The sequence below is a fragment of the Canis lupus genome, chromosome 2 (genome assembly GCF_011100685.1).
Source record: "Canis lupus familiaris isolate Mischka breed German Shepherd chromosome 2, alternate assembly UU_Cfam_GSD_1.0, whole genome shotgun sequence".
NCBI lineage: Eukaryota > Metazoa > Chordata > Mammalia > Carnivora > Canidae > Canis > Canis lupus.
The window spans coordinates 10,940,053-10,956,254 of NC_049223.1; the positions used below are offsets into that span (position 1 = coordinate 10,940,053).

General features: G+C 36.9%; 1 protein-coding gene across 1 annotated transcript in view; it reads right to left on the bottom strand.

The window, feature by feature from the left end:
• Positions 1 to 16,202, bottom strand: part of PLXDC2 (plexin domain containing 2) — a 512,014-nt gene extending 495,812 nt beyond the window's left edge. Inside the window, exons 1-3 of the mRNA XM_038529866.1 lie at positions 15,958 to 16,202; positions 5,055 to 5,140; positions 2,738 to 2,801 (exon numbers count right to left, since the gene is read on the bottom strand). The gene's annotated coding sequence lies outside the window, so the exon portion shown is untranslated. The remainder of the gene's footprint in view (positions 1 to 2,737; positions 2,802 to 5,054; positions 5,141 to 15,957) is intronic.

The window sequence follows — 16,202 nt, forward strand, 5'->3', positions numbered from 1 at the left end:
AGGAGGTTTGTAAAAATGAAACAATATAAAGGCATGCTGTAAGTGCTAAAACAACTAGAAATACAGTATTATTTTCTATCAGAGACAGTAAGTGCTTAGATAAGTATTCTCAGCATAAGTATAACTAAAGTGTCCCTCTGACATTTTGTCCAGATTACTTTTTTTTTTTTAGGAAATGGGGTGTCATGAAATAAAGACAACTATCACATGATTCCATTTATATGAGTTATCTAAAATAGTCAAATTCATAATATCAAAGACTGGGATGGCAGTTACCAGGGGTTAGGGGAAGGAAGAAATGGGGTTATTAAGCAAGAGATATAGTTTCAGTTAAGTAAGATGAATAAGCTCTTGCGGTACCTGGGTGGCTCAATCAGTTAAATGCCCAACTTTCAATTTCAGCTCAGGTCATGATCTCAGTGTCCTAGGATCAAGCCCCATGTTGGGCTCTGTGCTCAGTAGGGAGTCTGCTTGAGGAGTCCCTCTCTCCCTCTCCCTCTGTCCCTCCTCCTGATGTTCATACCCTTTCTCTCTTTCCCCCTCTAAAATAAATAAATCTTTAAAAAGAAAAAGAAAAAGAAAAAAAAGATGAATAAGCTCTAGAGATCTGTACTACACCATACCTATAGTCAACAATACTGCATTGTACCCACAAAAAAATTTGTTAGGAGGACAGAGCTCATGTTACGTATTCTTACCACAATGAGGTGAAAAGAAAATACCCTATCATGTGTTTATATGATTCCACTAATATGAAATATCCAGAACAGGCAAATCTATAGACACGGAAAGTAGATTAGAGGTTGTCAGGGGCTGGGGGAAGGGAAGAATGGGGAATTAATAAAGAGTTTCTGTATTATGAAAATGTTCTGGAAATAGTGATGATGGTACAATACTGTTATTATAATTAATGCCACTGAATTGTACATGTAAAAACGGTTAAAATGTTAAATTTTACATCATGTATATTTTACTATAATAAAAAAAAGAAAGAAATTCAGGGGCCATGAGATTCCTCTTTCTCCCCCTAGATTGATTATCAGACCTTAAAAAAACATGAACATACATACATTCACTCAACAAATATTTATTGGGTCCTCATTTTTAGTTGGCCTTCTTTAAAGATACCCTTTATAAACAGCCACTGTTTTCCTATGTGGGGAATATAAATGCTTTCAGTTAGAAGGTATTCAGAAATCCTTCTACTCAAGTGCTAAAGCAACAGTTTCTCACTTTGATGTTGACTCTGTATTTAATGATTTTTGATGATAAAGATTTATGCCCCTACCTATTTCTTGTTTCATTCTTGCCTTTATTGGGATCTTTACAATGGAGAAAACCATATTGACACTATGAAGCTCATGTTCACTACAAGGAAAATATAAGATTACATCCTCATTTTACCATAACTCTCCCAAGAACTATGGTACCATTTGGTTATTCTGACATTCCAGCACCAATATGACTCACCCTGCACTTGTCATGTCCTCTTCCCACCCCTAAACTCCCACTTCTGACTTCACTATCCCTTTTAATGCCAGTACCATTCCCTATGGCCCACTAGTTTGAGAAGTTTTTGTGTTTATGAACTCACATTTTTAATTTCACCTTCTTTCCATTCTATCACTAACATTGTTCCCCATTTTACAAATTTCCTATTTGGGCACCTAAAATCTTAGGCCTAGATTGTTTACAAGTATTCGTAATTATAGTTCTGCCTACAATCCTTCTCCTCTGTATTCCCAGAATAATTTATTGGAGATGTTATGCTCTTTCTGTTCTCAGAAACTCATGAGAGTTTACTTAGGCTGCATTCAAAGCTATCCTTAGTATTGTCCATCTTTCTAGGCTTTTCTCCCAGTAGCCCTGAAATTAAACTACTTGTTCTTTATGCCAAAATCTGTATTTTTTTTGTCTTTATTTGCTCATGCCATTAACTTTACCCAAAATGTACATTTAACCTCTTTTTAAAAAAGATTTATTTATTTGAGAGAGAGAATGAGAGAGAGTACATGTAGCTCGCATGAGTAGAGTGAGGGGCACAAACAATCTTCAAGCAGACTCCCCACTGAGCATGGAGCCTGATGTGGGGCTCCCTGAGATCACGACCTGAGACAAAACCAAAAGTCAGATGCCTAACTAACCAAGCCACCCAGGTGCCTCTACATCCAACCTCTTACTGCATCTTCACTTCTTACCCCATCCATCATTGAAGACCTAATCTTTCACCTTCATAAAAAAAAGAAAAACCAGAAAAAACAATGCAGATTGATTTTTTCTCTATCTGCCCATTGCTTTTAAATGACCAACAGTTTGCATGTACATGATTTGGTCTTCAGAGCTTGTATTTCATCTGTTTGGCAATGTTGTTACTAGGCTTAGGATGTTTTTGAATTGTCTTTATATCTTACAGTGTAGAACCAGCAGATTAACTACAAATGAAAAGAGAAAAATCACGAGGAAGGATAAAAAACAAAAGAGTTGAAAGAAGAGTTCTGAAATGTTGGGAAATAAGTCATTATCCATGACAGAAGAGGAAAAAAAACAATTTTGGGAAGAGAAAAGGAAATCAATTGAAGAAAGCAGTTAAGTTCATTTAAAGAAATGAAATGATCCATATTCTTCCATTGGCTGTTGGTTTTTAGTAGTTTTATGGTTACCCCATGCCTCCCCCTGGAATATTTAAAGGTTTTTTACAGTGCAAGGTAAATGAAAGAAGCAGACATTCAATACTTACCATTCTTCATTTTCAAATATAAATCCTTTGAATTCCAATCTTTCTGGGGAGTTTTCTTGTTTCACTAAGTACAGATAATGAGAGTGGTCATGCGTCAGTACCGTTTTGGTTTCTTTGGATAATAAGAACATTATTATTATTATTTTTAAATTTATTTAATTATTCATGAGAGACACAGAGAGAGAGGCAGAGACACAGGCAGAGGGAGAAGCAGGCTCCACGCAGGGAGCCTGAAGTGGGACTCGATCCCAGGTCTCCAGGATCACACCCTGGGCTGAAGGCGGCGCTAAACTGCTGAGCCACCCGGGCTGCCCAGATAATAAAAAGATTATAAACATCTTGTTCGTTCTCTTATTTTTTTAAATTTTTATTTACATTCCAGGTAGTTAACATACACTGTAATATACATTGTCTTACTTTTAAGAAGGGATTTGCTTTGGGACGCATGGGAAGCTCAGCAGATGAGTGCCTGCCTTCAGCCCAGGGCGTGGTCCTAGGGTCCCTGGATCAAGTCCCACGTCGGGCTCCCTGCATTTAGCCTGCTTCTCCCTCTGCCTCTCTCTCTCTCTCTCTCTCTCATGAATAAATAAATAAAATCTAAAAAAAAAAAAAAAAGAAGGGATTTGCTTTAACAATGAACTTATTCACTGTTTTAATTACTTTAGTATTTGTCCCTGACTCCCAAGACTCCATTGTTGAACATTTAGGAACTGATTAATGCTTTCTTCTTTTTTCAAGTTTATTTATTTATTTTGGAAAGACAGCATGAGAACGTGTGTGCAAGTAGGGGGAGGGGCTGAGTAGAAGGGAGAGGGACAAGCAGACTCCACACTGAGCATAAAGCCCGACATTGGGCTTGATCCCACGACCTTGAGGCCATGACCCCAGGTGAAATCAAGAGTCAGATGCTTAATTGACTGAACCACCCCGGTGGCCCTTGATTAATGCTTTCTTAAGGATCAGGTGAAAATATGGAAAGGCAATTATTTTCCTTTTAATTTTTAAGGTTTTTTGAAGAGAGAATACAGTCATTAAACTGTATCCATGCCTTAAACATAACAGTAATTTACTCCAACACAGTATAATTAGTGTAACAATATTTACTGAGTGCCTGCTATATGCCAGATGCTTCACATACATATGTCTTTGCAATCTACACAGTGATATTGAGTGATCATATACACATTTTATAAATGAGGAAACTGACTTTCTTTGTGGTTAAGGAACTAGCTCACAGTTATATGAATGAACAATGACAGAGCCAAGTTTTTAATTCAGTGCAAGCACACATATACATTTTTCAGTATGCTATGCTACACTAGTCAAGCTATCTAAGGTTAACAAATCTCCTCAAGTCTCTGGAGCTTTCTGAAAATGAGAGAAGTAGCATATAGGTTCCAGAACCTCTGAATATTTAAAATTCATGGCAGAGGCCAACCTACTCTAGGTTCTCTAGATCTATGCCCGGGTGTGTATTGCCTGTGGATACTTTTGGTATCACTAACAGGCCTAGTGTACACACACACACACACACACACACACACACACACAGCACAGAGGAACAATAAAAGCGAGAAGAAAAAGAAAGGAAGAGATAAAGGGAGGGATACTTGCTTTTGGGGAGAAGCGAGCTACTACAACCAACTAGCTACCAGATACTCCCATTTATGGGTCTATTTTTAGTTATACTTAGTACATTTCTGAAATCGTGTATGAATGCCTCACCTGCAGTAGTCAAATAATAGTCAAAAGATACAAAGAGTTTGTCTTCCCAGAGAGTTTAAAGAAGGAAAAATAGCTATCTCTTTTTTGTTAGATCCAGTTTTCAATGATAAAATTCCAATATTACATACATGTTAATATTTTTTGTTTTAATTTGACAATCAAATGCATGGTAGACTTGCTTAAATCTAATGAGAATCTTGATAGATATAATTTTTTAACTTAGAATGTTTTCCATTGTTATCTAAAACCTATTAATTAGATTTATGAGAGTAATACTTCTTGTCAGCTGAATCATCACATTTGTTCCTGGTTTTCATATTTTTCTTAAAGTGATAAGGACAAAATGCAATGATATTAAAATAGTTACAAAAACTGGTGCACATAAATGGTGATGTTACTGGAACTGAACCATACATAGCCTGAGAAGAATTTTTGTGACAGCTGGAAATGTTTCTCATCTGAATATGAAGGTCTGAAATCAGAGTACTGAAGGTTGTTTAGTGATGTTGGTGCATAATTTGTGAAAATGAAATTTTCCATAGAAGATGAACACATGAAAAAAAAAAAAAAGAAATTGCTTATGATTACATACCTTTTGTCTCCTAGGTTTGATCTCTCTGGGTCCATCCAGTGTTCCTTTGATTATAATTCATCAGAGACAGGGCTGCTTTTTCAAACCTGAAGGGGTCAAAAGTTCACTTCATCATTCATTCATTCATTCAGTTCTACATTCATTAATGCATTTCCCTTAAAATATCAACAGAGTAAATGCCCTCCTTCAGGCCGTGAAAGAACATATAAATGAGGAGGCAGTCTTCCTTCAAGGGGTTACAAACCCTGAAGTCCATGAGAATTCAACAACTTGGTTATTCACTATTCTTATCTTTTTCCCTGCTGAATCCCAGTGAATGGAACAGTGGTTGGTAGCCTACCAGTGGGGGTTGAATGGATGAATATAATCCAAAAGAAGCAAGTGTGCTCATAGATACAGAAAGGAGGACGGAAAGGAAGAAGGAAGGGGGAGGGGTGGAGAGAGAGAGAGGGAGAGAGAGAAAGAGAGAGAAAAGGAGATGGAAGGAGGGAGGAGAGGGAAAGAAAGAAAGAGAGGAAGAAAGAGAGAAACGAAAAAAGAAAACTGAAGGATTTATAGCTGGGGGAAACCTTAGCAGTTATGTAGTCTATGAAAAACCAACCATGTTGTTCCATTTAATAAGTGAGAGTTAAGAATCATATTTTCACTTATAATTCCCAATACCGTTTTTTCTCAATATTACAGCAGAACAAATATGTACTAACTACTTAAGATGCAGACAGCCAGAATTAGGCTTTATAAAGGATATTGGAAAAATAAGATATTAACTATCTTTTAATCTTTGCACACTATAGTGTTTGCACAATAAATACTATCTATTATTATTAAGTAGTTTATATCTAGAATTCTGAGAATGCCTCATATTAATAAAACTATAGCTACAAATACCTTTCAAGGATTGGAAAAATAAAAAAGAATCATCAAAGCAAACTTAAAGTAACACTGTAACATTAAATTTTGCAATGCTTAATATGATATTAGTTTTGGTTCTTATAAATAAACAGCTTACTAAACACCTTTCAACATCATGAAGCATTTATTCTCTAAGATAAACTAAAGCTATTAAATGTTTCCCTTTTAAATTCACTTATACCTTATCTCTAGAGCACTTTGGAGCCCTTAAAGTTTTTCTGCTTTGATTTTCTAATGGTGCCTTTTCCTGAGGCTGCTACCCTGTAAAAAGGCAGATTAATCAGCCTATATCACTTGCCATTCATTTCCTCTGATGTAAGCTAAGTAGCATTCCTAAGTTAGGCAGAGTATTGGAAAAGAACTTCCCCAATACCTGGATAGTAATAGAAATGCCTGGAAACTTGCTTCAGAGAGAGCGGTTTTCTTTATTAATTGTTTTGTTTGTTGGTTGGTTGGTTGGTTGGTTCTTTGGTTTTGTTTTTGAATTGCTTTTGGAGTAAATAATGACAAAAAAGGTGAATCAGGATGGAAGAAACTTCTTGGTGTAAGAAAAGGTGACTGCATGATTTTGTCTATACAGCAACTACATGGGAGGCCATGATTATATGTTATAATATACTAGTTGCATGAAGTGTGTGTGGGATTACATAGTGTATATATAGTAGCCATTCACATCTAATTTATATATCTTTGTTAATAATTACTAAAGTCTGGGTTAGAATATAGTTTTTTCTTACTTCCCATTTTGGATTATGAACTTGAGGTTATAATGAGTGCCTGATGTTTGCTCCCTGACAGTCCTAGTCCATATCTTACATAAGTGCTACTGCACAATATTAGTAGACTTTAACTAATTAGTTACCTTCGGACTTCATAATTATACACTACAAATTATTTAATGTTGTCACTAAATGGAAATTTTTTAACATTCAAAAGCAATCCATATTTAATGCAGAATATTCAGAATATTTAAAATGTAGTGTAAACTATCATAAAAAATAATAAAAACGCATAGCCTCATAAATAAGAAATGCATTTGTTTATTCAACAATACTGAGCACTACCAGGGTTTAGGCAGGTCCTGTTCCAGGACTGCGTGAAATGGGTGGAGAGTTCTAACAAGCCTCTGTCTTCATGCAACCTATGTTCCAGCAGTGGCTAGGAGACAGACGATAAAAACAAACAAACAAACAAGACATGAAACAGGTAGAAGTTGCTGGCACAAAGGTCTTAAGTGGAAAGAACTTGATGTGTTTGACGCTTCTGTGGCTAGAAAAGGTGAACAGAAGAAAAGTATAGTATAAGTAGATGCTTATGCAGGCTGGCTATTGTTAGGATAATAGTCAGTCAAACTTGGCAGAAAAGAAGCTGATGGGGCCATTGCAATAATACACCTACCCAAGAAATGAGGGTTTATATTAAGAGAACAGAAGAGGAAAAGGAGGAAAGTTGATAAACTCAAATGTTATTTTTGAAATAGAACTACGAGGACTATATGATGGATAAGATGTGGGAAGGAATCAAGAATGGCTCCAGAGCTTTTATTTGAATCAGTAGGCAGACAGTAGTTCTGTTTGCTGAGATGGCAAAGGCTTAAAGAGAAACAGTGAGTAAGAGACCTCTGCTTGCCGCAAAGCACCTATTTTCTCCTTCTTTCCTGGCAACACAATTCAAATCATAGTAAAGATGGAAGCAGGTCTAGCTAAAATCCATTTTTTGCATTCCCTTCCTTGCAGCTAGGTGTGTATCTTTTGGCCAAAGAGATATATTTGGAAATATCGTGTGAGATTTTTGGAAAGGTTGCTTCAATCTGAGTGATGTGCCCTTTTCACCCTGTTATCTTTCCTCTGTCTTCCCTGCGGAAGCCTAAGCAAGATGGGCGGCATGCCAAGACGACTGTGGATACTGAAGTGATGTGAAAAATGGAAGAACCTGCTAAGGCAGTGAATCAGGAAAAAAAAAAAAGAAACCTGATAACCAAGGAGTCTTCATAGTAGCTCTGAAGGCTGACCTTCAGACCTTTTTCGTATAAAAGAGAAACAAAAGTTGTATTTTTAAGCCACTGTTTTTTTTTTTTTTTTTTTTTTTTTTTTTTTTTTTTTTTTTTTTAGAAAAAGCCACTGTTTTTATATATGTTTTTTTCTTTTCTTTGCAGCTGAATTCATTCCCATTAATATCAATCAAGTGGCTTGAGAAGAGGGATGTGGAAAATCAAGAACTCTGTTTTAAAATGCTAATTCAAGATGCCTGTTAGACAAGGAATAGACAAGATGCCTATTAGTCTAGTAGCAAATGGGTACAGAAATTTCATCCCAAAATGGAAACAAGGGCTGAAGATATAAACTTGGGAAACATGGGACCAATGTTAAAGCCATGGGACTGATGAGATCATGCAGGAAGGAAACGTATGTAGAAAAGAGAGCACTGAACCCTGGGGCCACTGAGGTTTCCGCACAAGAGAAGGAGTCAGGGAATGAGGCTAATAAAAGGAGTCCAGCAGAGTAGTAGGAGAATTTCAGAGATTGTGGTTTCATAGTAGCAAATAAAACACACCAAATACAGGAAGTTGTTATTTGCACTGAATGAATCAAGCAGAGAAAGGATCTGTAAGACTGGCTAGCATGGAAGACATTTTATCCTTGACAAGAACAGTTTCAGTGGAATAGAGGAAGGGGACTGGAGCTCTCAGTGGGGAGAGAGAGGGGAATGGGAGAGCTTCCACTCCCCGCAATGTGGAGAGATACAGATCTTAGAAAATCTCTCAACAACAACAGCAAAAACTTAGAAATGCTGGACAAAGCACAACACTTTCTTAAATAAGCTAAAAAGAAACTAAGGAGAATCCTAAAGGGCAGAGAAGGAAGAGAGATGAAGAAGGACTTAGTAGCCAGAGGGAGAAGGTGAAACTGTATTTGTATAGTTGTCCTCAGATAATTTGTCAATCGCTGTCCATTTTTTTCAAACTTACTAAATAGATACCAAGAACATTTATTAAGCATTTGCAATGTATGAAAGCAGTCATGATAAAATGAATACTTACAACAGCCTTTAAAGTCTTCTTTGTGCCCTAATACTATCCTTTCTTCTCCCTGCTCATAGTTAACCCAGTCCTGATTATTTTATTACTACCTTCACTTTCTTTATAGGTTCATCAAAGTTGTCACCCCAAACAAGTTGCTGCTCATCACTTATTCATAACAAGCTTTAATCTGTATTTAAATGAATACAGTCTTTACATTCTTCTGCAACTCACTTTCTTGGGCTTAACAGTATTTTTCTAGTGTTTATCAATGTTGTTACATGAAGCTCTAAGTCAATAGCTAATGACAAATGTAACAATGCCCAGCTGTGGAAAAAAGTGGCTTTGTCAATAAACACAAAGGCCAACTGGAAAATAAAAATTTAACCCCTACTTCATTCATCTCACAAGAAAATAAAATGGTGGATTTAAGAGCTAAATATTAAAGGTAAAACAACAAGATTCTAAAAAATAACACAGGAGAAAATCTTCCTAACACTGAGGTACGAGTGTATTTCCCAAATGAGATGTAAAAAATCACTGGCCATAAATAAAAAAGATTGATAAAGAGGGACACATTAAAAATAGAAGTTTTTGTTCATCAAAAGACTACTAAGAGTGAGACAATGGAAGAAAGTTTTTGCAACATATATATTCAACCAAGGGTTTGTAAGGAAGAATATTCAGAGAATTTTTACAAACCAATAAGAGCCTGGCAATCCAAAATAAAAATTCATAATAAGTCTGATTAAGATCTGTAAAAGATTATAACTAAATGGCCAAACATTATAACCAAAGGTCTTGACCTCTTTATTCATTAGGCAAGTGCAAATTAAGACCTCATGAATTACAAAATAGAATGACTACAATTTCAGATGACCATTCCAAATGTGGGAGATGGTGTGGAACAACTGTTATGCTGGTGGGATAATAAATTAACACAGAAACTTTGGAATGCTTATTGGCAGTTTATATTAAAGTTAAGCATGCATTCATCCTAATACATGGTGTTTCTATTCTTTGGTACATACCTAGCAAAATATGTCCACCTAGAGGCATGTCCAAGAATGTTCAGAGCAGCATTACTCACATAACTCCAAACTAAAAATATCCAGGAACAAAATGGATAAATAATTTTTGATATATCCCTATAGCCAATACTTCACAATAATGAAAACATGAAGTGCCACAGAATGAATAAATTCGACAAATTTAACACTGAACAAAAACACACAAGAAGTCAAAAGAGTAGTTACCTTTGGGAAGAAGGCAAGGCTAATGATTGGAAGAAATCATGTTTCTAGGTGCTGGTGTTGTTTTAAGTTTTGATCTGAGTGCTATTTACATGGATTGTCTTATTCATTTCTACAGTTGTAACACTTAACATAGGGTCAAATATTGTAAGTATTCATTAAGTTTTTAAAATAAATTTTATTGAATTTAAGGTGAGGAGGAAAAGCATTATCAATGAGATCATTGCTGTATTATTAGCTGTATACTACTTCAGCACTCCATAATATTTCTCTCTACTGAAACCAAGAAACCCAATGTGGTTAGACTGTTCTTCACATATCTTTCTTAAAGCAAGAAGATATCTGTCAACCATATATATTTTTCAAATTCTAAATATTTAAGTTAGTAAACTTAAAATTTCTGGGAATTTTCTTATTTAGATTATTTTTTCTCTGACAATTCCAGATATATTAGGTCATAGAAGTGAAATCATATATACTTGTTCACTAAATTGGTTTCTACAGAGGATAACCAAGAATAAAAATAATTTTCACTGAATTTCAGGAATGCAGTGTTAAAATTAACTCTGGAAGGTTTAGGAGGTGTCAGGAGAGAAAAATAGGAAAGCTTAAAAACATCCATAACATAATAAGGCTGCCAACTTTACACTAATAAGTTCTAAAGAATAAATTAAAATGCTCAGGGACTGTTATAATAAATTGAAGTATTTTTTTTTCTTCTAAATGCTCTCAGAAAAACAAACAAAAAAGTAAGCACTTCCGCTAGAACTACCAAGCCATAAAATTCAGAACATTTCAAATTTATGAAATATGAAAGCCAGTATGTATTGCACATGAAAAAAAAAGTTTTCTATGATCTTTTGTCTCCATCATAAAGGATGAAGATGAAGTTCAAAGGGAAAGGGAAGGAAAAAAAACAAGTTTGCATTTTTATGTGAGTCTCCTTCCCTATAATTAAATGTCAGGTTTTCTACTTGCAGGTAAAGAGTGGATTCCTTTCCACAGTGTAAGGTCGAGGAAGAAAGAAAGCATTTGAACCTTCAGTTTTACTTTGGAATAGACTCAGATTGCAATACTACTGTATAAACATTCAAATATCTAAAGAGGCTGTTACTAGACAAATGCCTGAGATTTAACCAAAAAAACCCTAATGCTCCATAGCTACAGACCATTCTTCAGCCCCAAGTAGCCACTTGCATGAGGGTGTTCCTATTCAGAGGAACCAAAGGAGAGAGTGTTTCACATTAAGTATTATGTATTTCAGTGCAGTAATTAAACTCACTTAAAAATAAGTCACAGCATGTGTCTTATCAATGGGTAACCTATGTTGTCATTTATTATCGCTAGTATTACTATGGAATGCACACCGTGGGAGACAGTTAAGCCTTACGGCTCAGACTTCATTTTCTAGAGACAGACTGAGTTTGACCTGCCGTAAGGTGCCAAGATTAAATATTATTTCTGGGTGTGCCTGTGAGGATATTTCTGGGTGAGATTAGCACTGGGATTGGTAAATTTTCCTTCCCAGTGTGTGTAGGCATCATCCAGCCCACTGAGGGCCTGAACAGAATGAAAGGCAGAAGAAGGAAAGATTTGTCCCTTTTTTTCTTCCTCAGTGCTTTAGCTGAGACATGGCATCTCATCTTTTCCTGCCCTCAGACTGGGATTTATATATACCACCAGCTACCCTGTATCTTAGGCCTTTGGACTCAAACTGAATTATATCATTGATTTCTCTGGATCGCTAGCTGGCAGACAGCAAATCATAGAACTTCACAGCCTCCCTAGTCACGTGATTCAATTTCTTGTAATATACATACTATGAAACAGAACCAATAGGAGATATATACCTGGAGGACCCTAATACAGCGGTTGAGTTAAAGCATGTAAAAAATGTGCTTAGTATCTAGCATTAAGAAAGTCCTCAGTAAATATTAATTACCAACGTTATTTTTATTACTATTTCTGTGTAACCTAGACGGTAGGACCAGCTAAAAGACTTAAGGATGTTGTTCTAAGACAAAGGACAAGTTGTAACTACATGGGTTAAAGAAATCAAAACATATATTGGAAACCAGGGCTGCTGTGGGAGTTGAGTGTGAAAGAATCAGAATCCAAAAAGCCCTCCTCATTACTTCCTGGTCTTTAAGGTAGATATCCTACCACATATTCAAATTCTGGCATCCCTCTAACTACTTTAGTAAGTTTTAACATTTTGTCAAACTTCTACCATCTCATCTGCACACCCTCCCATACGCTTCCCAAGTGATGGCAGATGCCTCAAGCCTTTGATTGGTAGCTATGGGATCAAGATCCAACCCAAGTACCTGCTTGAGCTTCTGACTCTTCCTATGCAACTTTTGCCAAAGACTTCAGTTTAATCTGAAGTCTTAATCTTATGGTAGGAAAAAAAAAAAAGCCTCATCAGGAAGGAACTGCAAAGTGTCTAGACTTTATGAAATTTGACTTTCACTAAAACTGGTGGCAAACAGTGGGAGTTTGGGCAATCTGGTCTCTACACTTGGGACGCAATACCCTCCTCATTTATGTATTACTGAAAGGACTTGGAACTGGTGGAGGATGAAGGGCAGGTGTGAGGGTAGAGGTCCTGGCCCTGGCTCAGCATCTGTTAAAGGTCTCCTTTTGGCTCAAAATGTCAGAACATCTTTTGAATATTGAAAAGGAAACCTTTTTTTTTTTTTCATATAGGTTCAAATAAATAATCTTGTTATAGAGCAGTGAACTCTTGGCCAGTATCTTCTTCCTCTCTCCTGTTTTCTGTATACTCAAGGTTCTTTTGTATGCATTTATCACATCACAGTTTTGAGTGTGTGCATCTCCAGTTCTTTTGCTGGGTGTGGTAGAGAGGGATGGCCCGGTGTAAAAAATTGTGCCTTTATCACTTTAAAAAATTGTAAATTATCTCAATTTTTTAGGCTTCTTGCCTCCTTTTCTATTTGTTTTGACATAGAACTTGTTTTATAAAATGTATCAGTTGTGGTGAGACTGTCAAAATATATGGATAGACTGTTGCCAAAGAGCCTTGAAAAAACACCTATGTGTTCACCATATGAAAGCACATTACCACAAATACCTATCAAATCATTGAGCAAATATTTTTAAAATCAATAGTGGGATGTATGTTTTATATCAAGTTTACAACAGAACAACAGCAAACCCAAAATTGTAATACGTACAAAACCACCATGCTTAGTATGTAGACATGAAGATATGCAAAGACCCAAATTGGCTAAGTATGCAATAATGATGGAGAAGGAATGGCAAACAAGATCTTTTCATTCTCACTATCATAAAACTGTGAATTTAGGCCATTTGCTTAATCCCTCTGGATGAGCCTCAGTTTCTACTTTCATACAAAATAAGATTGAAGTGACACACCTCTGTAGTTGTTTCTACTCTTGAAGTCAGAATGGTCTCTACCCAGAATGGTCAGGAGTATGCACAGAAAACTTTGCCAACAACGTCAAAATACAAAGAATGTTAAGTATGTGGTGAGTGTCATTACTATTCTGAAAGTTCAAAGGAAAGAGTTTGCTGCAGGCTGAGTGTTGAAGGGAAGGCTTCCTAGAAGAGGAAGGATTTCAGCTGGACATTAAAGACACGGTAGGAATTGGACTGCAGTAAAGACAACGTGGGAAGTTTTAATTGATGATCATGGTACTGTGATTGTGGGTGATAAAGTCCAGAAGCAATAACACCCAAAAAGGTTTTGCTGAGAGAAAGCACAAGAAAAGTTTGGGGAAATATGTTGCAGTTGGGTTATAACTTATCCATGCCTCATTTTTCTGTGAAAAGAAAAAAAATTCTCAAACTAAGAAACATACAGTGCTCTGAGGAATGTACTCATTCTGGCAATGGTATTAATTGCCTGTTTTTGTAATTTTCTACTTACATTATTTCATAGAATATGAAACTGAAAAAAATCACTATAACATTTTCCATTTGGATTAATTTTATACAATAAACAAATGCTATCTCTGTATTAATAAAATGCCTAAAAGTACTGGATGATAATAAGTGTCAAACAAAACATAATTTTGTGATACATAATTTGTCTCTTGGCAAATATTCACTTGTACCTACCATGTGCTAGGCTGTATAGTGGATGCTTGGGCAGATCTAAATAATGAATAATTTGAGTGGAATAACAAACACTGGTTTTGGAAACAAGAATGACTCGGTCAATAAAATAACATAAATAGTCCAGTAACTGAACAGTGCTGCAATTTATTTCTACTTTATCACAAAGAAACCTGAAAAATATTTTTATACTGATTAACACAACCTTTCTTCTTACATTATTGTTAATTTCATTCAACAAATACATTTTTATAATTGCCAATCAGAATAAATTACGTTGATTATTCGTAGCTTACAGAGGTGACCGAAGTTATACCTCAATAAGCTAATATTTCCTCATCTACAAAATAAAAAAGGTGGTAATGGGATTTGGACATTACTTCCTATGAGAAAATTTTACATTGTGCATAAACCCAATGCCATCAATTTTCAGAATGTTTTGGATTTTCCTTATTAAAAAAAAAACAACAACAGCAACAGACACACGGAACGTTAACTACAATAATTTCTTCTTAGAGAAGAATTCATTAAAGATAATGGTTTTAGGGGTGCCTGGGTGGCTCAGTGGGTTAAGCATCTGCCATAGGCTCAGGTCATGATCCTGGGATCAAGCCCCACATCTGGCTCCCTGCTCAGTGGGGAGTCTGCTTCTACTTCACCCTCTTGCTTTCTTTCTCTCAAATAAATAAATAAATAAATCTTTAAAAAAAAAAAAAAAAGTGATGGCTCTAACCAAGATATGGTCCTTGGATTTGTTCCACATCCCTTTCCTTCCTCTCTTTTCTAGGGACTGCTTCTGTAATTAATTTCTCTTAATTAATAAAAAGTACATCGGTTTTCTCCTGCAGGTCACTATACAAGTTCTGATTATTCAACCAAAATGTTTAATGTTGGCCTCAAAAGGTGGTGGCTTGTGTGTATGTGTGTTAGGAGGGAGTGGATGGGACTGGGAAGATGTGAGAAAGACGTGACTTGCCCCTTGGGGGTCAGAGATGGGAGAGAGACTTCTCACTATCATTTAATGCTTTTTGGTGCTTGAGGCACATAATTTGTAACCCCTTAAACTAGCGACAACAACAATAACGGTAAGTGCAGAAAACAGAACTGTTTTTCAGTTTCGATGGGATTTTTAGAGTGCGAGTTTGTAGGAGCTGCAACATGTAGCAAACGCTGCTGGTTATGTACATGTCAATTAGGCAAGATACTTCCACTGCAAAATATTTGGCTTACACAGTTAAAGTTTCTGTTCATCTTGTTTTTAGATATTTACTTATTCACCACATTAACAGCATTAACCATGTTCCGCCATGCTGAATTCCTCAGCCCATACTGCTGTCACTCTAGTTCCATGGAAAGCACCAACCCAATTTCTCAAAGCTTGGACAAAGCTTACGCATCGCATGGCATAGTTAACCGCCGACCGGACCCGGATGCCGGCTGGAGCGGAGCCAGTGGCGCTGAGGGGATCGGCTAGGGCGGGACTCAGGCCAGCCGGGGCAGGCTGTGGATGACGTGGGGCTCCCTGTGGCCATGGCAACAGGTGACCGACGCCACCTCCTCGGCTCCAGTGCACTGCTCTGACAGCCCCGCCTTCTGCAAAGGTAGGGAGGCTACCCACCTGGGCGCAGGGGACCACGTGGGATGGCCTGCGCCTCTCGGCCATCATCCTGGCCTAGGCCACACGGAGAGGCGGTTCCCTCTCCCGTTCTTCCATGAGGCAGCAGACTGGAGGACCTTACTATCTCTCGGCTTTGGCTGCCCAGCACAAAAGCTGTTGCGGAGTCGTCCTCCCTGAAGCTCGCAGGGCCAAGCCGCCCTGGCCCCTCGCAGGCCGACTGAGGTAGCCGAAGCCGTGGCTGAGGG